The following is a 24,759-nucleotide window of genomic DNA, read 5'->3' as shown; positions in this document are numbered from 1 at the left end:
AGATTTAGTTTTCTCCCTTAACATAGAACCCAGGGCCAAGCAGTTGGAATTTGAAGATAGCTTTACATTCTAGTTTTCATTTAGTGAACTTGTTGTCTTAAACTCGTCCATGAATAGAAATTCTACTTTTCATAATAAAGATAAATCTACTCTGTGCAAAGTTACAGATAGTAAGAGAGAAAGAGGGGTAGAAGATAATGGGCCGTAATCAATTCAGGCTCACAAAGGATCAAGGGCTGTTCCTAGTGGGACTTCCTGGAAATGATGCTCCCTGGGGTTGTACAATGTTGTAGCAAGAGTTGCTAAGTGCATAGTAGAATCCACTGCATATTTCCGTTGGGAGAGTCCAGACCATGTGCAAGGATGATAGGTATAAATAAACTAACAAGGGAGTGTTTGATGTGGACAGCCAGCTGAAGATGTTCACTTAAGGAAAAACAAATGTGGATTTACAATATTCAAGAATCTTTTGGTAAAGAGTAGTGAAAATGTTAGCCTCCTAGTCTGAACAAATAAATAAAACACTAACTTTGCTTCATGGTTTTTTTTTACTCTAAGCTGTATTGTTTACCTATGGGAAGTCAGCATCAAACTTTTCACCTCTTCCTCCTTGAAATCCAGCAAAATATGTAACTGAGGCACAATCAGAGATACAGCTAAAAGTATTCACCTGATGCTTTTTCACTCTTGTGCACGGTGAAGATTCAGGGACTAGATTTCATGCAGATTGGTTCTGGCCAGCATGCTTTTTACCATCTTGAATACATGAATTCCAAGATGAGAGAGAAGTCCTGGAATCTTGCCAAGGATAAAACAAGATACGCCACCGTCAACATTTCTTCTAAGTGATTAAATGAAAGTTGCCATCCCTTCCACTGCCACACCCCATATCATAATTCAAAATATCCCGATATTGGCCCCAAGCCCCATTTCTAAAACTATGCTTCACTTCTAATGGAAATATGTTATAAATGCGCGAATTCCTATCATGAGTTTATGATGCCTTAATTAAAGAAAGCTTTTCTGATAATACTTTGAAATATCCCTTGATTTACTGCATCAGAGCTTACATCACTGTACAATTCCCCACAGTAAGATTTTAAAAAGGTGAAGTGCATGAATTTCTTCTATAAAGCCAAAAAAGGATAATTGCCAGAGGGAGGTGAGAACAGAGGACCAGTAGGGCATTTTCAGGTGGATCAGTGTAGAAAAACTTACTCATATTTCCTTGGAAAGTCTTTGTGTTCCTTTGAAGATTCACATAACACCGGTTAAAAACCACTGACTTAGCTCAAATGTGATTTCATGTCGCTGAAATAAAATCAGGATTTCATCAACAAGGACAAACCTACAATGTCTGCAACAGGTGGTCTTCTGAGAGTGAGGGGCAAAGGGAGTCAGAGAAATAGTCGTTGGGAAAAATGGGAACTCAGACTTTCTAGAGAACAAAAGTAAGATTGCTGGGTCATGTAAACCACCCACTGAAATCTGTAATTGAGATTTTATTGTGATACTAACCAAGATTGGTTCTGTGACTTTTATACAACAATCAGCGGCTCAGGCATCGACACAGGGGAGGTGGATGGTCAAGTTCATACGGGGCTGGGGTCCTGTAAGTGGATACTGTGGAAGAAGAGGTCAGGTAAGCCCAGCATTTCTGCAACAGGATAATTAAGTGGATGTGCCCAGGAATCGAAGCTGGTATGGGAGAAGGGAGGACAAAAGTACAAACAAAAACAAAACAAAAGAACCAAGGCAGAAGGATCCATGGATCTAAAAGCCCAGTGAGGCCAAGGAAGAAAGCTGAAAAGGGGAGGTCACAGATGAGAATGGGATGTTTGAAGTTGTGATTTGTGAGGTGATAAATTTCTGATTTTTAAAAAGTACCGGGTATAACCATGGGTAGCTGGGGGAATGGAGATCATCAGGAATCAGGAGTTTAAGGAACTGAGATGTAGAGATGTTAGGCCCTTGCATAACGAGATCTTCAAAAGTAATGGTCGGAGCCTCATAGAGAGGAAGGTCCTTTAGTCAGTGGGAGCAGGAAGCAGAAGTGATCAGCAGACTCTTATTCCAAGGTGCGTAGGGCATGGTGGAGTCTGTACTGTGTGAACCAAAGAGAAGAAGAGTGTAGAGTGAAGAGGAATCGTCTGAAAGTGTCTCTGGAGAGTGAGAACACTTCCACTTCCCAACTCTGAGGGGTCTGGTGCTTCTCACACTATGAGCTCTTTGTACATGAAAGAGAGTTTCACTTGCCCTTCTATGGTTGAAGTAACATCGTGATTGTTTGTAGCTTCCTGAGCACTCTCATGGAGTTAACCCTGAAACTTGGCGTATCCAACACTGAGAAATATAATCAAAGTGGAAAAGATGCAGTTGACCCTTGAAAAACATGGGACCCTTGAACTGCAGTGTCCACTCATTTGCAGACATTTTTCAGTAAATATATGCACAGTACTGTAAATGTATTTTCTCTTCTTTATAATTTTCTTTATAACATTTTCTTTCCTCTAGCTGACTTTATTGTAAGAATATAGCACATAACACAAAATATGTGTTAATTGACTGTTTATGTTTTTAGTAAGGCTTCCAATTATCAGTAGGCTATTAGTAGTTATGTTTTGGGAAGTCCAAAGCCATATGTGCATTTTCTGCTGTACAGGGATCAGAGCCTTAGCCCCTGTGTTGTTGAAGAGTTGATTATATTTAAAAATTCATATTTTCCAAATGCATGGATGTTTATTTTATAGAAAAAAAAATGAGAAGTTGCATTTTTCACTTTTTTCAATTTTCAGCCACTTCTTTGGTACCCTTTTTTCCTGAATTTAGGTAAGATATAGGCCTTCTTCATGTATTGCATGGAACACTGGGTGTGGTGCATAAACAATGAATTTTAGAGCACTGAAAAAAAAATAAATATAGGCCTTCTTACTCTTTGGGAAGATATTAGAATACAATTTATTTTTTTCAAATTCTACCAACAGAATAATTTTGGATTCTGTGGCCTGTACCTACTTTTCCCTGTACTTATAGGGTGAGTGTCAGGCACAATGCCAGGCACAGAGTTAATGGTTAGAAAAATATAGTCCTTCTCCCCTACAAGGAAATTAATCTAAAAAGAAAGACAGTATAGATTGCCATTAGATACCTCATTAATTTATTTATCCATCCATACATTGATTTATCCATCATTTGTCTGTTCATCCGTTTGTCAAAAACATTTATTAAGCATCCAGTTTGGGCATAGTGTTGTCTTCGCAGCTTTGACCATGGCCCATCTGTAGAGATCCATAAACTGTAATTATGGGTCTGGTCAGTAAAGTTATTTCTGGTATTCCTAAAGGTAAAAAGATTATTAAGGTATTCCTTAAGGTAAAAATTATTAATAATTGACATTTGGTAAGAGGCATGCGTCTGACCACCAAAATGCTCTAAGAAGCAGTATCATGTGTCTAAGAGCCTGGATTTTTAAATCAGATAGATTTGGATTCAGTTGGATGTCTGCCAAGTTTAAACTCTGTGCTCTTCAATGTCCTCATCTGTAGATTGGGAATAACACCTATCTCATGGAGTTGTTGGAACTGAGCAAGATACTATTCATCTAGCACTTAGCAAAAAAGTGCTTAGTAACTGACATGTTGTCACTGACAAGTAATTATTAAGGTAAATAGAAACAGACAGAACTGTGTGACAGCACTCCATCACTTCTTCCTTGCCTTCCTTATTGTCAAATTCAGTAACAACCATTTCGGAAAGAAAGGATGTGAAAACACAAACAAATGAGTGCACACAAACACACACACACACATACACACACATCTGTGAACCCACAGGCAGAGCAGAGAGCCCTGACAGCTCCAGGAGTGCCTGTAACCTCCGTGACAGAAGGCTTTTTCCATTTTACTAAGGATGAGCTGTTCAGAGTGCCAGTCGGAAAATCCTGTTGTCTAACAGAATTTGAATTACATTGGTGCGATGCTTTACCTGGGGCTGAGAAAGCCGCTCACTCAGATCTGGCCATGGCAGAACTTTGCCCTGGTTTAGTTTCACGTTTTTGACCCTGTCTGCCACTGGGGCTTTACCTGATCCGTGAGTGGTGGTTGTTCATTCCTATCCGTCAACTAATGCATTAACTTCCGGTTGACCAGAGGCTTTTTAACTGCCTGAGCATTGGCTGTGAAGATGTTAAAATGTCCTGAGGCCAGATCCCACCCCAAGAGGATCTGATTTAAATGATCTGGAATGCAGCCCGGGCATGGGGATTTTTTTTTCTTAAGGTGCTCACAAGACTCTGATGAACAGCTGGGCTCCAGAATCCAGGCCCTAGCGCCCAAGCTCCAGCTGAGGTCACAGAGGAGTTCCCATCTATATTGTGAGAAGTGGATGGTACCCATACACACCCAAAACACTCTAGTCACCTGCTGTCCTTGCAACCTCACTGAGACACCACAAAGTTCGTGTTTGGTCAACAAGATGGTGAAGTGCAAGGCCAAGTTTTTCTGTCTTGTGGTCAGCACCTGGGAGCAGAGCTCCATGTTTTATCATTCTTAGGCATTTCTCCTGGGCTATGGTTCCAAAAGTGCCATGGACAGCGACAGCTGCTCTTGTCATGTGAAAAGCCATCAGAGTTTCTTCACAAAGTTGTGGTGAAGACAGGACATCACAGGCACGGCAAAGTCCAGATGAGTGGCAAGGGCTGGAGAGAGGAGAAAATGCTGGCTGAGGCCACAAATCAGAGCCATCTTGTGTTGCTCAAAGCTCGTCACAGTTCTTCCTATGGTTTACAGTGTGGACAGCTGCCAGTGCTCATGAGGGTAAACAATGGCTGGAGTGGAGAGTTCAGATAACTGTGCCTACAGAAATCTCTTGGGAGATTTGGTGGTATCCAGATTATCCTTCCCGTTCTGATTCATTAGGTCTGGGACAGGGTCAAGGAATCTGTACTGTAACAGGTGCCACAGGTGGTTTTCCTGCAGGTGCTCCCCCGATACTTGAGGATCCTAAGCAAATTGATGGTCAATTATATTGAACAAATCCAAAATATGAGGTTGCATTGGAGAAGCATACAGTATAGTTGCTGTTAGAAGATGTATGTATATTCACAGGCCTGTACCCCTGGGGCTAATAATACATTATATGTTAATAAAAAATAAAATTTTTTTTAAAAAAGATGTATGTATATGAGTATAAGAAACAAGGACCTTAAAACAGGAGATAGGATATGATGACTGCTGTAGAAAAAGGCAAAGCAAGCATGTGGGAACTGAAATGTGACATATGTCACATTTGTCACATTTGGTTGAGAGGATCAGCAGAAACTTCATGAAGGAGGTAGTACTGAATTAGACTTGGATGTGTGGATAGGCGTTCTGTAGGTGGTAATGGGATAGAGCAGAGAAGAATATTATTGTACTAGAGATGTCAAGTATTTCCTGCCTACCCACAGTCCCTTCTAAGGAGACCTGACCCACCCAAGGCCTTAGCTGATTGGACAGTAGATCATATGATCCCACCTCTGGTCAGAGTTGATTCGACCAGATATTGCTATTTGATTAGGGTAAGCCCACCTACAGGCTTGCTGGTCACCTTTCTTTGATAAGGTTTCCTCACAAAAATATGCTCTTCTCTTGAGAATAGGAAACTGGGACACTGAGAGACTGAGTGACTTAAAAGAAAGGTTATGTCAAGGAAAGTTGTTTGGAATTGTTGGGAATTGTTTGGGGGCATAAGAAAAACAAATCTGTGTTTTGGAAGACTTTTAAAATTATTATTCAGTACATTAAAGTATACGACTTTATTAAATTAGGTTTAGTGAAGTGGAATGGAGAATGGATTAATGATGGCGGGACAATTGGGAGGTTACTTTGACAGTCTAAGGAAAAAATAATAACAACTAGCACTTATCTAGCATTTATTAGATTGCAGGCATAGTACTTGAGGCATTATTTCATTTAATGCCAACAATAACCATATTAGGTAAACGCTACTGGTATTCCCATTTGAAATGGGAAATGAAGCTCAGACAAGTTAAGCAACTTGCCCAAGGTTATGTCTTACAAGTAGTGGAGGCAGAACCAGTGCCTGAACATGATATGCTTGATTTCAGAACTTCTGCTTTGAACCAGTACTCTATGCTCCCCAGATTGCGAAGTGAGAGCTTTTTGGCACTGGGGACAACAGGCATGAGAAGAAGGGGATGATGGCAGGAGGCTGCATCCATGTAGCACTGACATGTATACAATGATGGAATGGTAGAGTCAAAACAGATCTTAGAGACCATTTAGTACCATAACCTTTTTATGGACAATGCTTCAAGACCCTGAAAGGAGAATCCTTCTTCTGTGAGCTCCCTGGGCTACAAGCAAAGACTTAACATGGAAATTAATGTCGAGGAGAAAGGGGAAGGAAGAATAAACAATACTTTTGAGGTTTCACATCCAGGTGACTGAGAGGATAGAGGTAGGGCCTGATTGTGATGCTGAGGTTGAGGTCCTGATGGAACATGAAGACGGAGATTTCCCATGAACTACAGGCTAAGTTTAAAGATTGGCTGAAGTCATAGGAGAGGGTGAGATCATTGGAGAGACCCTAAATAGAGGGATGAAAGTCAAGACAGAAGGAGAGACAATGAGAGGAAAAAAAAAATCCATAAAAAGTATAGGGAAAGGGACAAACCATAAGTGACTCTTAATCTCACAAAACAAACTGAGGGTTGCTGGGGGGAGGGGGGTTGGGAGAAGGGAGGTGGGGTTATGGACATTGGGGAGGGTATGTGCTTTGGTGAGTGCTGTGAAGTGTGTAAACCTGGTGATTCACGGACCTGTACCCCTGGGGATAAAAATATATGTTTATAAAAAATAAAAAATTAAAAAAAAAGACAAAAAAAAGTATAGGGAAAGAATAGTAAGAAAGATAGGAGGACTTTCAGAGAGTATAAGGTAACTAAAGACAACATAAGAGAAATTTCAGGAGGGAGAGGATTCAGTTTCAAATGCTACAAAGAGGTAAGGGAGGATGCAACTGAGAACAGGCCTTTGCATGGTGAGGAGGACATCCTTGCATGGTGAGGAGGAGTCAGAGTTTGTGGTGGCAAACAATACAAACCAACTCTGGCTAGCTTCAGAAAAGGGTGAATTGGAAGAATATTGGGTAACTCAAAACAATAAGAATGGAGAATCAGACTAAGAACATTGGCAGGAGCCAGAAAAGCTGGAGTTAGGGAACATAGTTAGGGTTTTGCCCAAGAAACTGTTGGGTGAAGAATTGCTGTGGGGTCCACCCCTCTGACATATTCATTGCATTTAGAAAGTTCAGCCTCACCCCTGCTTCTACAAATAATTCCTAACTGATTGTGTGTCCTTGCTTCATTCCTTCTGAAAGCATAGTTCCTTTTGCCTTTTTAGCCAATTCCATTGGCCAGACCTAGATCATGTACTCCCACTCTCACAGGGAGAAGGACAAATCTGATCTTTTTCAACTTGCATAAAGGGTCAAAAAATCTGCATCCACCAAGCCTCATAAATGGGAAGTTCTCACATACGAAGTTGTTTCTTTGCTGGATAACCCCAAATGGTCATCATATCACTTGAGACATTTGAGACCAGGGTTGCAGATAAGGCTTTAATGGCAAAGATCGGTTAATGGAATTAATGGATATTAAGGAAGTTTTAGCTGTAGTATAAACTACTCCCCCAAATAGGAGAACACAGTTGAAGAAAGAAACCCTTTAGAACGGGAAAGACAGGGACAATTTGTAGGTAAGAAAGAAGGCGTTCATTAGAGATGGAGGAGTGATACGAATAAGTCTCATTGGCCAGTGGATTTTCAGCACCTAGGATAGGAAGAACGGAGGAAGGAAAAGGAGGAAGCAAGCAGAGAGAGAAAGAGAGAGAGATGCAAGAGAACATAGATGTACAGATATACAAAGTCTGCTGGGGAGAAGAGAGGATCCAGTTGATGGTAGGCATATTTGTTGGGTTCCCATCAATTTAATCTGGGATTTTCTTTAGCAGCCACATCCCAACACCCTCACGGATAATCATGGTCCTAATCTCTGCTCCTGACTCAGCACATTTTCTATTTCTCTTTCTTTTTGTTTTTTCCTTCTTTCACCAGTTTTATAATAGGCACCATGCCCTGATTTTCAGCCCAGTCCAGCTCAGCTTGCAGTCCATGAATTAAACGTAATGCATTCTAATTTGTTCTGATGTTATGCTGCTGCTCTTTGAGTGGGGCAAAGAGATCTGCCCCGGTACCATTTATACCGTTTTGGTTGAGCTTCTCAAAATCTCTAGCTCTCATTTGTTAAATCTGGCAAGGTTTAGAGGTTCGGTAGGCATTGAGGAAGAAAATGTAGCTAAGTGGCCCTGGAAGAGATTACATCCAAGACTTAGATCTCTTTATACAGTGTTCAGCACAAAGGGAAAGGGTAGTCAGTTGGGGTCAGTGGCTCCTTCCCAGAATCTCTCCTGCTATCCAAGATAATCAAGTCTAAAAAAGTACACTTTTTCTACCTAACTCGATTTCACCAAAATGTTCATAAGGAAGATTTAATTACATGACAATGAACAGCAAAAATGAACAGCTTCACTCCTTTGTTGTGGCTGTCTTTTCATGTAGACTTTTCATTTGCCAGCTTGGTGTCTGATGCCCCTAGAAAGATTTCTTTAAGACCTAAAGCATAAAAGATGCCCCGAATATGAGAACCTGTGAGTTCATTAAACTAACACACATTCTATCAATTGTGAAATAAAATAAGAAACAATAGGGCAGGTTTTAAAATGATTTCTGAAAAAAGCTGACCACCACCAAAAGACATGGCAAAGGATATAAGCAACTGGTGGAGATATAAAAAGGTACAAAAACATTTAATATGAGATATATATATCCTTCATCACTTTAAAGGAAAAAAATATATTGCTATAGAATATGCATATGAAGCTGATTTGGACAGTGTTTTTAATCATTGTGGTGTCTCAGGTTTATTACCTCGTAGTATTTCCAGTTTAAAGCAAAAAAAAAAAAAAAAAAAAAAAGGTGGGGGATAATATTAACCCTAGCTCTACTGTTTGACAGATAGTGAGTTCTGGAGCCAGACTGCCTGGATATAGGGAGCATGTTACACGCAATAGCAAGCTCAGCCACACAATAGCTATGCAACCTTGGCCAAGTTTACTTAACCTCCTCATACTTCCATTTCCTTTTCTGTAAAGCACAGCCAGTGAACATACCTACGTTAGAGGGTCACTGCTAACATTAAATGAGTTGATGCATGTAAAAACACTTGAGTGTCTGGCACAAAGCCCTCACTAGATGTTCTCTATCATAATTTACCAGTTGGAGAAATGGAAGTACAAGACATAATCTACATATAAATTTAGTTGGATCCTCAAATCAGCCAAAAATTTGTCAAATATATTGCTGGAAATAGGAAAACTTTTAAAAGAACAATAATAAAATGATTGCTTACATTTCCAGGCATTACAATTTACAAATACAGTCAATCAATGCAATCAATAAAATAACGTGAGACTATTCCAACAGTAAACAGAACAATGGCACACTACAGTAATCTTTGAAAACAATCCCAAACACACAAAAATTAACCATCTGACCAAAATGACACTTAAAAATTGAATCTGAAGGAAAGTTAAGCCACGCAATAAATGGTGGTGAGACAAATGGTGAACAATAAAGAAAAGTCGTCAGAGGGGCGCCTGGATGGCTCAGTAAGTTAAGCGTCCCAGTCTTGGTTTTGGCTTAGGTTATGATATCAGAGTTGTGGTATTGAGCCCCACAGCTGGGTTGGGAGTCAGCTTGAAGGCTCTCTCCCTCTGCCACTGCCTCCTTGTGTGTACTCGCTCTCTAAAATAAATAAATAAATCTTTAAATATTTAAGAAAATTAGAAAACAGAAAAGTTGTCATAGATATTTTTTATAATTTATACCAAAATTCAGATGGATTAAACAGTCAAACATAAAAACAAAATAAAAATACAAAAAGATGAAAAACAAGTATAGTTGATAAAGATAAATATTAATCAGACTTTAAGGTGGGAAATGACTTTATATATTGAAATTAAAAGGGATCATTACTAAGAAACAGCTTGATTTAAATATGCAAAAATGTGAAACTTCTGCATATTAGAAAAATCAAAGATTTTATTTATTTATTTGACAGAGAGAGAGAGAGATCACAAGTAGGCAGAGAGGCAGGCAGAGGGAGAGGAGGAAGCAGGTTCCCTGCTGAGAAGAGAGCCCGATTCCGGGCTTGATCCCATGACCCTGAGATCATGACCTGAGCCAAAGGCAGAGGCTTAACCCACTGAGCCACCCAGGTGCCGCGAAAAATCAAAGATTTTTTCATGTAGGGAAAAAAGTTGCATATGATGTTAACACTCTTAATATATAAAGTTCACTTACAAATCTATAAGAAAATACAGTGCCCACAGAAATGGAAAATGGACAAAGGACATGCGAAATCAATTCCCTAAAGAAGAATCTTAATGGCTAATACATTAAAAAATTTAACTGGACTAATATTGAAAGGAAACAAAGTTTCAAAGTGAGATACTGTATTTCTCTCACAAAGTTTAATTAAAAATTACCAATTTTTGATAATTATAATTCTTATTATCTGTCGGGGTTTGGGGAATAAATATTTTACTGTTTTAAGAGTGTATTTTGCTACAACCTTTCTGTGGTTTTTAGTGGTAAGTGTTAAAGGTCTTAAAAATGCTTGTACCCTTTGAGCAGTAATCCCACTTCTTAAAATTAATCTGGGGGAAATTACCAGGAATGTGACCAAAGGTCACAGAACATCTGTATGCTGTGATATTTGCAGAATATCTTTATCTGCAAAGATATTCATTGAACATTTCTCATAATGAGAAAAATAGAACAAACAAGAGACTGGGTAAATAGATTATGGTTTTTCCATATGAAAGAATCATATGCAGTTATTAGAAGTCATATTATAGGAGACTACATAATGATATGGAAAACTGCTCACCGTAAATTAAGGGAAAACAATAGCTTATAAAACAATATGATACCAAGATTTTTAATATGAATTTTAAAAAATCTGGAAGGATACACTTTAAAGTCTTTCTTTTTTTTTTTTAAGATTTTATTTATTCATTTGACAGACAGAGATCACAAGTAGACAGAGAAGCAGGCACAGAGAGAGGGGGAGGCAGGCTCCCCACTGAGCAGAGAGCTCAATGCAGGGCTCAATCCCAAGACCCTGGGATCATGACCTGAGCTGAAGGCAGAGGTTTTAACCCACTGAGCCACCCAGGCACCGCTACACTTCAAGGTCTTAACAGTTGTTCATTTCTAGCTGATAAAATTGAACGTTCTTTTATTTGTCCTCTTCATACATTTCTTTATTTTCTATATTTTTTCAGAGAGTGTGTACTATTGTCTTAGATGAAATGTTAATTGAGATAATTGTATGCTCACATGCAATTGTAAGAAATAATCCAAGGAAATCCTTTATACAGTTCCAAGTACCCTTTATACAGTTCCCCCAATGGTAACATATCACAAAAAATACAGTATCACAAGCAGAAATATTGACAGTGATGCAATCCACTGATCTTGTACATATTTCTTATTTCATTGTGCTTGTGTGTGTGTGTTGGGGGGTTCTACGCAATTTTATCATATCTGTAGGTTCAAATATCCACCATTACAGGCAAGTTACAGAGCTGTTCCTTTATAGTAAGAAGCATCCCTCCTGTTGTGTTTTATACCCACAGCTACCTCCCTCTTCTCCCATTCTCCCTCTGGATCCCAACCCTGGAAAACACTGATCTGTTCCCTGTTTCTCAAATTTCTTATTAAATAAGGTAAATAAATATTTCTATTTATTAAAGAATTTAAACTATGGAATGTTAAATAAATGGAATTGTTAAATGTTCAAAATGTTAAAGTATATTAAATATTGGGACATTAAATGTTAACATTTAAATATTAAATGGAATAATACAATGTATAACCTTTTAGGACTAGCTTTTTTTTTACTCAGCATAATTCCCGGAGATTAAACTAAACTGTTGCATGTACCCATAGTTTCCCTCGCTCTCTCTCTTGCTCTCTCTCTCTCTCTCTCTTTTTTTTTTTTTTTTTCAGCTGAGTAGTATTTATGATATGGTTGTGTTACAGTTTGTTTAACAATTCATCTGTTAAAGGACCTCTGGGCTGTTTCCACTTCAGGGCTATTATGAGGAACATTTGTGATGAACATTTGTCAACTATGAGCATTTGTGTACAGGTTTTCCTTTGGACATAAGTTTTCATTTTTCTGGGATAAATGCCCAGAGTGCAATTGCTACATTGTATGGTATTTGTGTGTTTAGTTTTCTGAGAAACTACCAAACTGTTTTCCAGAATGGCTGTTCCATTTAACATTGTCACTAGCAACATAAGAGTGACTTAGTTTCTCCAGATTCCTTGTCAGCATTTAATGTTCACTTTCCTTTTCACCCTTTTGATTGATGTATGATGATATCTTATTGTAGTTTTTAATTCAAATTTTTCTGGTAGCTACTAATGGTGAACATCTTTTCATGTGCCAATTTTCCTTCTTCAGTGAAATATCTGTTCATGACTTTGACCATCTTCTTGGATGATTTGGAGTGCTGGGTTTTTTGTTTCTTTCTTTCTTTTTCTTTTTTTTAGTGTTGAGTTTTAATTTTATATATATTCTAGATACCATTCTTTTGTTGGTTATGTGGTTTGCAAATATTTTCTCTCAGTCTGTACCTTGCCTAGTTACCCTAACCATGCAGCAAATCAATCTTTCTTTCCTGCTTTCTTTCTCTTTCTTTCTTTCTCTCTCTCTCTCTCTTTCCCTTCCTTCCTTCCTTTCTTCCTCCTCTGTCCCTTCCTTTCCTTCTTGCTTGTCCAGTTGATTTTAAAACCTGTCTAAAGAGGGACATCTGGGTGCCTCAGTCAGTTAAGTGTCTGACTCCTGATTTTGGCTCAGGTCATGATCTCAGGGTTATGAAATGGAGCCCCATTCTGGGATCCACACTGGGTGTGGAGCCTGCTTGGGATTCTCTCTCTCCCTCTCCTCTCTCTTTCTCTCTCAAAAAACAAACAAACAAAATAAAGAAAACCTGTCTAAAGAGTATTTGAAACACTAGGTATTTTTGATAGTGCAAATGTAAGATTGCTGGGTTGTATAAAAACCGGTTAATGTCCAAAAGGCCACACTGTAATATTTGGGGTTACCCATTCCACCAGACAGAAATTATTTGCATCTCTACCAGACAAGAATCTGTAAGTTCACCTCCACTCCTACGGTTGTAAATTCCCCAGACAATAGAATGTCAAGCTCAGCACGACAATGCAAGAGCATTGAGTAACATTTTTTGCTTCTGCCCTAGTTTAATAGTGTGCCAGGAACACAAAATTAAACTAGAGCCAGTGAGAATCTTCAGGTTTGAGTTTTAAGTGGTAGACTTCAAGATCAATTCAAACTTCAGGTTCTTGGTAGAATGTTTAGTTTGGGACAGACCACCCGTGCTGACCAATCAATGGAACAAATTGCTAGGTATGTTCTTTTCCAAATCCGTTTGAGAAAGACTCAATAGGCTTACCTTACATCTTCTTGGGCAGTGGTTCATAACCAGAGAGTGAATCAGGAGCTTAACTGACTGTGACACCCAGATGTCTCTCAATTTAAGCATTCATTAACAGTAGAATGGATTTTTAAAAAGGTAAACATATGGTGCAATCAAAGAATACCATGCAACAGTGAATGTATGCAAACTACTTTTATTTATTTATTTATTTATTTATTTAAAAGATTTTATTTATTTATTTGACAGACAGAGATCACAAGTAGGCAGAGAGGCAGGCAGAGAGAGAGAGAGAGGAGGAAGCAGGCTCCCTGCGGAGCAGAGAGCCCGATGCGGGGCTCAATCCCAGGACCCTGGGATCATGACCTGAGCCGAAGGCAGAGCCTTTAACCCACTGAGCCACCCAGGCGCCCCGCAAACTACTTTTAGACTCCACAAAAAGCTCATAAACATGACAGTGAATGAAAGAAGCAAGATACATGATATGACTCCATTCATAAAAAGTTTAAAAACAAACAAAATTAAACTATGCCAATAGGGATGCTTACAAAATTGGTATAACTATAAAGTAGAGTAAAGGGGCACTTGGGTGGCTCAGTAGGTTAAGCACTGCCTTCAGCTCAGGTCATGATCCCAGTGGGATTGAGCCCCTGCTTCTCCCTCTCACTCTGCTGTTCTCCCTGCTCATTCTCTCTTTCTCTCCTTGTTAAATAAAGACTTAAAAAAAAATAAAGTAAGAAATGATGAACTCAGATGCCAAGATGGTAGCCACCTCTGGGGAGGGTAGGGAAGGAGTTTATTTAGAAAAGAGGACACTGGGGCTTCTGGTCTGGAAATGTTCCTTCTTGATTAGATGGGGTTTTTCAGATGTTCGCTTCATAATTTTGCTTTAAATAGGAGCACATTTATATTTTACACTGCTTTCTTTGTGTGTGTTGTAGTTTATATTTTGAAAAATAAACAAGAGGAGATCCTAACATAAAGGTCTATGTGTCAGGAGTGAGGAGGTGGAGAAATCACCTTTTCTAGAAACAGAAACCACTTTCAGGTCACTGACGTAGGACTGAAGGGTAGAGAAGTTAGTGGAGACCTTGATTAATGAAACTGAACCACCTTCAGGATTTGGTTGTCTGGGTGTCACAGTCAGCTAAGCTCCTGACTCTTGGTTTCGGCTCAGGTCATGATCTTGGGGTTGTGAGATGGAGCCCCTCGTTGGTCTCTGTGCTCAGGGTGGAGTCTGCTTAAGACTCTCTCTCTCCCCCTCTGCCCTCCCACCCTGTTTTCACTCACTCTCTAGCTCTCAAATGAAGAAATAAATGAGTAAACAAATAAATAAAAAACAATTTAAAAAATGAACACTTAAATTCTGTTCAGTTTTTGGTGAATAGAATTGTGCAACCGCAAACATTCTTGTATGTATTTTACTGCCACTGTGCCAATAGATTTACCAGGGTAAATGCCTAGGAGGGGAATTTCTGGGTCATAGTATGTGAATCCCTCTGATTTGACTAGATAAAGCCAAAGATGTTTGCTAGTTTCCTCTCGCCAACAGTTCCCATTGCTCCATGTGAGCAGATGTGTTTTTAGAGTTCTGGTAATTTCATACAGTGAGGCCTTTTTCCTTTGGTCCTGCGGATTCATGCACTCTAAAGTAGGCAGGTTACCTAAAGCCCAGATTGAGTCTAATTCCAAAAGACAAGAGGTATCAAAGTCATCCTCACTAAGAAGGTGGCCGTACTGCCGTGATATCACTGAAACTTTGCCAAAGAAAGGATATTATTTTGACCACAAGATGCTTTTGTGAAGCATAACAATATTTGTGGCATTGCATGACATCAGCACAAAACAAGAACAAGATATTAATTGACAATTCTGCCACTCAATAAATCACACTGTTTTTCTGTTTCCTTCCAGACCCGGCTCAATATACTACTTCAATTTTTTATATAATAGTAGTCACTACATGGATATGTTTTGTCTTTTGCTCATCCCCTAAACAAGATAGCATGAGCATTTTTTTTTATACCTTGGTACATAAGCTTCCTAATAATTATGTTATTCACTGTGCAATTTTCTGCCAATGTTGCAGGTGTAGGGGAGATAGCTGCGGTTTTAGTGCCCCCCAGTCCCATTCTTCATTACCCACAAGCAACCCCAAATAAATATTCTAAGGAAAAAAACATGTACTCTGTCCAAACGCAGATTTGAGCCGCCCGTCCTGACTCCAACAAAATTGCATCCTAAACCCTTACCATGTGGAAATGCTGGAGTTTTCTGTCAAGAGCATACCATTACTGACTTCATTGTTCCCCTGGTAGAGAGCCTTCAGATTGTTTCCAATGCCTTGAAATTTTAAATCGTGCCATTCACATAGCCATTTTCCTTCCTTAAGATTATTTTCTTAGCAAAAATTCTTAGAAAGTGTTAATGAGGAGCACCTGGGTGGTTTAGTTGGTTAAGCATCCAAACCCTGATTTTGGCTCAGGTCGTGATCACTGCAGTCTTGGGATTGAGCCCCACGTTGGGCTCACATTCAGCAGGGTGTATGCTTGAGGATTCTCTCTCTCTCCCTCTGCCCCTCCCCCTACTTGTGTGCACTCTCTCTCTCTCTCAAATAAATAAATAAATCTTAAAAAAAAGAAGAGAGTTAACGAGTCAGAGATGAATGTTTTTTCTGGATCTTGATATATAACACTAAAATACTTTACAAAAGTGATGTTTCTGTTCATATTTGCACTAAGGATGTAGGAATGTACACACTATTCTGTAATGTCTAGACTACATTAATCAGGATTCTTAGTCTCAAATTAAGGGATTTATGGGTGGATAGAGTAAGTCTTAGAAGCTCCACAGCTGTGAAGGATACCCATACCACACTATACAGGGATGTTCCAGAGAAGATTGTGTTGTTGTCTTCAGGACATAGCACCGCAGCTCATCCACTGAGTCTTGGCCGTTGCTGATGCCGGAAACTCTGCTGCCCTCAAAGCTGGACCCGTCTACTATTATTACCATCAGGAAATGAATTCTGTGTATCATCTGCTTCCTCCTATTTCCCTCTTCCATATCAGATTCTTTTTTTTTTTAAGATTTTAATTATTTATTTGACAGAGAGAGCACACAAATAGGGGGAGCAGCAGGCAGAGGGAGAGGGAGAAGCAGGCTCCCCTCCAAGCAGGGAGATGGATGCGGGACTTGATCCCAGGACCCTGGGATCATGACCTAAGCCAAAGGCAGACACTTAATGACTGAGCCACCAAGGCACCCCCCATATCAGACTCTTAATTGGCTATATTTATAGGTTACATATCAACATCCCTGTTGCAAAAGAATTGGGAAAATGAGTTTTGTATTTTTCTTTCAAAGACATGATTCATAATTTGACAACTTTCCCAAATATAAGAAATTTGTTCAGAAGATACTGGTGGCCACCAACATGAGCTATGTCTGCCTCATCTTCCATAGCTGTGAACTATAGCTAATTAAATTGCTTTGCTAATTAGTTATAAAATAGGTTTTTTAGGGGCACCTGGGTGGTTCAGTGGGTTAAGCCTCTGCCTTTGGCTCAGATCATGATCTCAGGGTCCCGGGATCGAGCCCCATATTGGGCTCTCTGCTCAGCGGGGAGCCTGCTTCCCCCTCTTTCTCTCTACCTGCCTTTCTGCCTACTTATGATCTCTCTCTGTCAAATAAATAAATAAAATCTTTAAAAAAAGAGTTCTTTTTACTACTTGAATTTCCTTTCAAGTTTCTGTGTACCAATTTTATATTCACTTGCAGAAACTATCAGTGCAACTTCTTCGTCTATCAGAAATATTAGAAATATTTCTATCAGAAATATCTGTGAATATATTTATTAATGTATTTCTCATAGCTGTGTAGAAACTTTGTTATACTGTAGAGATTAAACTTAGTTGTCAACATTTTCATCTTTCAACATCTCAGTGTCATAATAATTTCTATGCTGGGTGAAGGTCAGGTAGGCTCAGTTTGTCTGGTCTTTGTGGCCCTTCATTGCTATGATACCATTTATTCTAAGAGGTGGCTGGTCTCTTGACCTATGCCCAGAGAATTCCAAGTAACTCATAAAAGGGAAGAAAAAGTGAATCTGAAACACCTATATTTGTTTTGTGCCTTTGTATATGTCATGATTTCTAGTTACTTTAGGAAGCATGAGAACATTATGACTATAAGTGGCTGAGATCCTCATGTCTCAGGCGATATTTTTTTAACCAGAAAGCTAGACAGTCCTTGACATTTTCCTCCTGTCTTCATCATGGATTGATGAAACAGTCAAGGGAAATATTTATTCTTTAAGTCCAATCTTTCATCCAAAGGGTAGTTAGTTTACAAACATTGACCTCAATCTGAACCAAAGCCCTAATTCTGCACTCCAGAAATGGCCATTTTAAATATGAGGGATAAACAGCTCAGGTATTTTTATCAAGGTTATAAACGCTTTACCACTAGAGTCATAAATTGGGTATTTTTCAGTTTGGGCCCCTTACTGTTATCATCTCACATGCCCGTTATACAGAATTACACAATGACCAAGTCACATTTTCAAAAGCCAAGGCACGAGGCAGTATTCTTTGGGGTAGAAGGCCATGCCCTCTTCTCCACCAATAAAAGTACAAAATATAAAGCTTACCTCATAGACCATTGGGCAAATGCCTAAATCCTGGATCAATCTGCCCATGTTTTCTGATGCACAGGGCTTTGGCCTCGCTAATGCTGCCTGTGATTATAAATGTCTGGAAAGCTCTTTGATGGATGAATGGTACTTTCCATCACTTGGTGAATGGTGTGCTCCCATGCATAATAAAAATAAATACAACCAACATGATTGCATTTCAGAGAAGGGGTAGTAGAGCAGGGAGCAACCAATCAAAAGTATCTAAAGTACCAAATTATGCCCTTGAGGAGTCATCTTGCATATCCTTGCTTCTGTTACCATGGTAGTAAGGATTGCTTGGGATATTCAAAGGCAATTTAAATGCATTTAGGCCACAGCTTACAAGGGGATAATCTTAGGAAAATCAGAAGCAAGTAAACATTAACAGCTAGTAAGAGAAGCAGTATTAAAAACCATTCTCCATCTTGCTTGCTTTTTTATTTAGTGAAAAATAAAAAGTTTTGGACATCTGGAAATTATGTCTGCTTCTAACTTGGGCTTGGGATGACTCATTTCGAGAAAGTGCCACAATTTCCATATGTTAGAACACAGAAATTTGAGGCTGCTTGTTTTTTCAAATTTAATTTTTAGACTCAAAGGTATGAATCTGCATTATTCTCCCTGGGGCCAGCCTCAGGAGTGTGCAGACCAGGGACAGACAGATTCTCCCACCCAACCCCCTGCCCCCCAATCTGAAAATACAACTCCTCACCTACCCGTCAGCATTGCATATTCATTTCTTCAAGCTCTGGTGACTTTTCAGCCTTCCAGAGTCTCCAGAGGGAACTCAAAGGCCCCTTGGAGAAACTTGCTGAACCTTACCAGTTGTGATCTGCTAACACCCTGTTAGGAACTTGAAAAGAGGGCTCAAGATGAACATAAAAGAAAGAAGTGCAGGTAGGAAACACAAATGCCTATTTCTTAATTTTCCCCACAAATGCCTATTTCTTAATTTTCCCCTAGGGCACTGCTTGGTTTCCCAAAGGGGACGAAAGCCTCAGGAGGCTTTGTTCATTTTCTCGTTTTGTTTAACCAATACCCGTGTAGCCCTTGCTAAGATCTTAGACACCATTCTGGGTATTTTACAAATCTAGCTCATTTGTTCCTCATGACTACCATTAAAAATAAGCACTTTTGATTATTTCCAGGAGAAAGAGGAGGAAACAGGCACACAGCTTGAGGTAAGAGTCCCAAGGGTCCCCAAGAGACCGTAAGTGGAGAGCTGAAAATCCGGATCCAGGTCCAGACATGGCTCCAGGGTCCCCGCTCTGAACCATTCCACACCACTCCATATAAAAACCACCTTATTTTTTTTTTTAACTCTCTTGGAAAGCTTTGGCATTAGGGGATATAGATAAGGAAAGAGGTCCATTTAATGGAACAGCTCGCTCCCAGAATTCAGCTTTCAGGTGAGAATGTATAATGTTGACTTATCTGCTTTGTGTAACATTTAGAGAGCTACAGCAACTCCTGCCTCTGTATTCATCTTTGAATGGAGATTTTGATGTTGATTAGGTAAGAGTTCTAATTTTCATATAAAAGAGAGGTTGAACTCCCCCAGGAGGCAATCTGGCTTCAGCTTGATAGCCTGTGAAGGAAACCATTTTTTGTTCATTTGAAAGCAGAGAATAGTGGGATGGGAGAAAAAAAAATGGGGATTCGAACTATTTTGTGGAATCTGAGACTTCTCTTAGCATCAGGGGAATTGTCTTGGTCTGTGTTGTGAAGGTGGCATGACCCCTTCTCTATAAGAGATGGGAGTTATTCACTATTTCCAAGCGTACAATTGCTTCATTATGTCTACACCCACATTTTTCTGTTTACAGCCAAAGAAAAGGCCCATTGTTGATGCCAAATCACTACCTGAAACAAGCATATCATAATTCACCTAAAATATCTTGGACCGTTCTGGGGAATGGTATATTTTATTTGACTCCAGAAAGCAATTTTCAATCATCCTTTACTTAGGAAAATACTGTTAAAACTTTCTAGGTATTAAAATGACATTGATATTTAAACATGTTAAGTCTTTGAAGGAATTACAAATAATCCTCCACAACCCTCAAAATCTGTTATTTTTTTTACTTTTTAAAATGTTACGAGTATTTGCATATTAGTAGCTTATCCACAGAAACCTGGGTTTCAGGCCTTTGGAAGCTACAGAGGACTGAAGTGGTTGTAAGCCATTGTTCAGAGACCATTGCATTCCAACATCTCAAAGGAGAGTGATTTTGGTCCCCCAGGGGATGTTTCTTTGGCAATAAGGAGAGAACTGGTGGTGGGATGTTTTTACAGGCATTTAGTGAGTTGTGGGTAGAGATCCTACAGTGCGCCAGATAGTTCCCTACAACAAAGAATATCGACACAATAGTGTTAATCGAGACCACGGTGTTAATCATGCTGAGATAGAAAAACCCTGCAATGGAGAGTTTCCAAAACTTTTATGTAGGACTTTTTACAAAGACCCCTCATTTTATGTTGCTTGCCTTATAAGCCCCTTGTATAGGCAGCTAGTCAGTCTATATTGGAATTTACCAGGTTGTGATGGGTGCCCAGACCATCAGGAACTCCATGGTCACAGAGGGTCAGAGAAGCACTATGTCAGGGCTTAAGCTTCCAAACCACACTAAAAACAATTTTGCAAGCTTGCCCAAGAGCCTAACTTTCATGTATAGCTTAGAAAAGATATTTGCAAAGTTCTAGTCTTGGAATGAACTCTTGGAATGCATCTGCTTGAAAACTGGGTACTGCCCTGATCGCATTCCTCAGTTCACATCACTGGGATAATGGTTCTGTCTGTGTTGTTCAACCTCATGCTCTCTAGCTCCTTGGAGGATTAGAGAAGAAGTCACTGAGAGTAGCATGTTCTGTTGGCAGAGTACGAAGTATGAGGGAGTGTTGCTACAATGACGGGCTTTGGGTACAAATGTCATCACCTTTGTGGTCTTCCTGGCTCTAATTCTCCATATATTCATCTGGAGATACCAACTTGCAGAGATTTGTCTGAATGACATGAAGTCGTTTATCCAAATCATGTGTTCCAGGGTCTGAGCACATAGTAGATGTTCAGTTAATGCTAATTCTCTTCTCCTTACCTATTTTTCCTAGGGAGAACTCCTCTCTTCCTCTCCTAGCTCGTCAAAATGAAATAACCACCCATTTCACATGGAGCCTTGTGTCCTCCCCTCTGGGTAGACAAAGACCTCAGGCGGTGACCACAGGCCTTGAGGAGCTGACAGTATCTTTATGCAACAGAGACTCACACTGGCATGTCCTGCTTGGCTAATGGAGTGTGGTCTGGTTTTCAGCATCCCCCCCCCCACCCTTGCCCTTCACCTGGCACACTGTGCAGGGTACAACTTAAACTATTGTATACTTTCTCCATTTTAGAACTGCTCTGACTGTAAAGAGCACACATTTTCCTTTGCCCCTGATTCTGTGAGCAAACACAGCTGGGTCAAGGTCAAAGTGTGGGTTCCCAGAGGCAGAACTGTCTTATCTCTGTGTTTGACATGTATAAGGCAGGTGGCTTCTCAGCAAGTCTTGCCTAACCACCAGGGTTTAGAAATCTAAACTTGAAGGGAAGCAATATGAAGCCTGATTTTGGCTCACAGGGCCACATGGCATTCTCTGACTCCTAACTCTATTAGGCTGTAGAAGAAAGAGGTAAGATTAGCATTCCAGAAATTCCACCAATAATATTATTAATCCATGAATCCATGTTGACATTTACTACACAGTTTTTCAGCATGTTCATATGATAGGTGCAGTGCTAGATCTTGGGGGTATAACTTTGAAGCAGACACAGTCTCTGCTCTGAAAGTACCCATAGCCTAGTGGGGAAGAGAAACAAGTCACAACAAGAGGGTGTAACTAATTCTTCAATAGAGGTATATATGGGGTGCTTTGGAAACATAGGGCCAGATCAAGAACGTAACTCAGCCTGAGAGGTGCAGAAGAATCCAAGCTCTTCTCAGGAGAAATGACATCTGAACTAAGGCTTGAAGGCAGAGAAAGAGTCTTTTAAGTACATGAGGAGGTGAGCAGGAGAAGGGCATCTAGGGTGATGTGCAAATGTCTGGCTTGGACGGCGAAGTGAATAATGGTGGCCTGTAAGAGGGAGAAGAGTTGTAGACATGTTGCCTGGAAATGATGGTCTGTGTTTCAAATGAAGGTCGTCCAGTGACTGGGTGGATATGGGAGTTTGGAAGAAAGAGAAGCAGAGAACAGCACGCTTTTAATGAAAATCTAATATATGCCAGATACCGTGTTAAGTGATTTACATGCTTTATTTCACCCATTTTGGTCAGGCTTTGTGAGTTATATATTACTGTCTCCACCTTACAGACAAGGAAAGCAAGGCCTTTCCAAACCCACACAATGACAGAGCTGCAACTTGAATCCAGGCTGTCTACACCAAAGCCTGTGATCTTTCCAGGATCTCTGGGAGAGAAGATGGGGGTGGGGGTTGGGAGTCTCTAACCTAGAAGTGATGGCTCATTCTGCATCTGCATTTGTCTTATTAGGATCGCATTCAGGTGTTCTTCTCATGGTGATTTATGGCATATAGCTTAATTTCCATCAGGTATTCCTCTTTTTCCTTTTTCTTGCCTTTTTTTTTTCTTTGTAAGTGCTACTCAAGTAGTAATATTTTTTCTTTCTTTCTTTCTTTTTTTTTTTTACTAAGTGGAGCCCAATGCCGGGCTTGAACTCATGACTCTGAGTTCAAGAGCTGAGCTGAGATCAAGAGTCAGATGCTTAACCAGCTAAGCCACCCAGGGGTTCCAAGTCATAATATCTCTTAATGACTGTTTATTTTTTCTTATCTTATGAGTCAAAATTTGGGGTAGATTTCAGTCGGTCTTAATGCTACTGCTATGTCAGGTAAAATAGTTTGTTGGCTGACTTCCAACCAACCACAATTTAATCTCCTTTGACAGGAACATAACATTTTCATAGCAGGAGAACCGATCATTACAGCTGACTAAACTCAGCTTACATTTTGTCTCAAGAAGATAAAAAGTTTATCCCAGGAGCTAGAATTAGCATACACATTAGAGGAACTGCAGCTGGTGATGTCACAAAGCATTTACTTGTTTTGAGGTTGCCAAAGTAGGAAACCAGTCCCCATTTACTCCGATGAGAATTTAATTTTCTCTCTCTCCCCTCTACTTTTTTTGTCTCTCTGACACTTTTCTTTCTTTGTTGTTAACATACTTGAGTTCGGTTTTTAAACTTATTATCCTTAAAACTGGAATATGAAGCCTTTTTTTGAGGAACTTTTTATCTGACCATATTACTAGGCATGGAGGAATATCCAGACTGTTTGGATGTCCTAGTTTCCACTCGCTTCTCATTGACATTAAGAGAAAGTATCAAAAATCCTATTTAAATCATCTTGTGCCCAAGGTATTTATTGAGTAACAAACACAGATCATCCAGTAGAGGGCAGTGCTGACTTATTCGTGGATGCCTTCAATGGAAGATGCAAAATTTAGTACAAAATAAAAGCCTTAATTTTTTTTAATTGAAATATAGTTAAAACACAATGTTATATTGATTCCAATTGTACAATATAGTGATCGGGTCAATCTATCCCTTTTGCTGTGCTCACCACAAGCATAGTGCCATCTGTCACCATAGGTTGTCATTACAGTATCATTGACTCTATTTCCTAACTTTTGCCTTTTATCCCGTGAATTATCTCCATAACTGGAAGTATGTCCCGCCCACTCCCCTTCACCTATTTTGTCCATCCTCTGACACCCCACCTCACCTCCCCACCCCCACCACTGGCAACCATCAGCTCCTTCACTGTATTTATGTGTCTGTTTCTGCTTTTTGTTCTTTCTTTCTTTATTATTTATTATTCTTTGAAAGAAAGCCTCTGACAGACAATAGGTAGTTTCACCTAAAATGCTTTGAATTCAGCAGAAGTGCCTTTGTTACAAAGAAGAAGTGTGGCCATCAGCTTTGCTGTCTGAACATCCAAGTTTCTGTGCTGCCTCAGCCCAGGTACTGATGAAAAGGTATCTTTCTGAGTGCTGAGCCAAAACTAAGGTGGTATAGACACTATGTCCCACTCTCCCAGGCCCAGGGCCCATCAGTGTTCCTGTACAGACTTTGGCATGAGGCTTGTCCTGGGGAAGATGATTCAGAGTGTCAGTGGTGCCTGCTGTCCCTAACTGGTCCTCAGGCTGGTCTGTGCCTCCTTTGAAGAGAAGGGTTTGAAGCTGGTATGATCTGGTGGAGTTAAACAAGCCTTTGTGAGGCCAATCAAAGAGACCAATATATAAGGCATGGGGGAAGGATGAGATGACTCTTTCTTCCCTTCTTCAGGAAACCAGTGACTACCCTACAGAATGGAAACATTGAAGAAAGAAGCCTTGACACCAGACTTAATGTTCTTGCAATCGTGGGTGGAAGCAATGAGGTTTCCACAACTGATTCTGTAGGAGTCAGTCATGGACAAGTGGGAGTAGAGGCAAAAGATTA

Source organism: Mustela erminea, chromosome 5 (assembly GCF_009829155.1).
Source record: "Mustela erminea isolate mMusErm1 chromosome 5, mMusErm1.Pri, whole genome shotgun sequence".
In the NCBI taxonomy this organism is placed as follows: Eukaryota; Metazoa; Chordata; class Mammalia; order Carnivora; family Mustelidae; genus Mustela; species Mustela erminea.
This window is presented reverse-complemented; position numbering follows the sequence as displayed.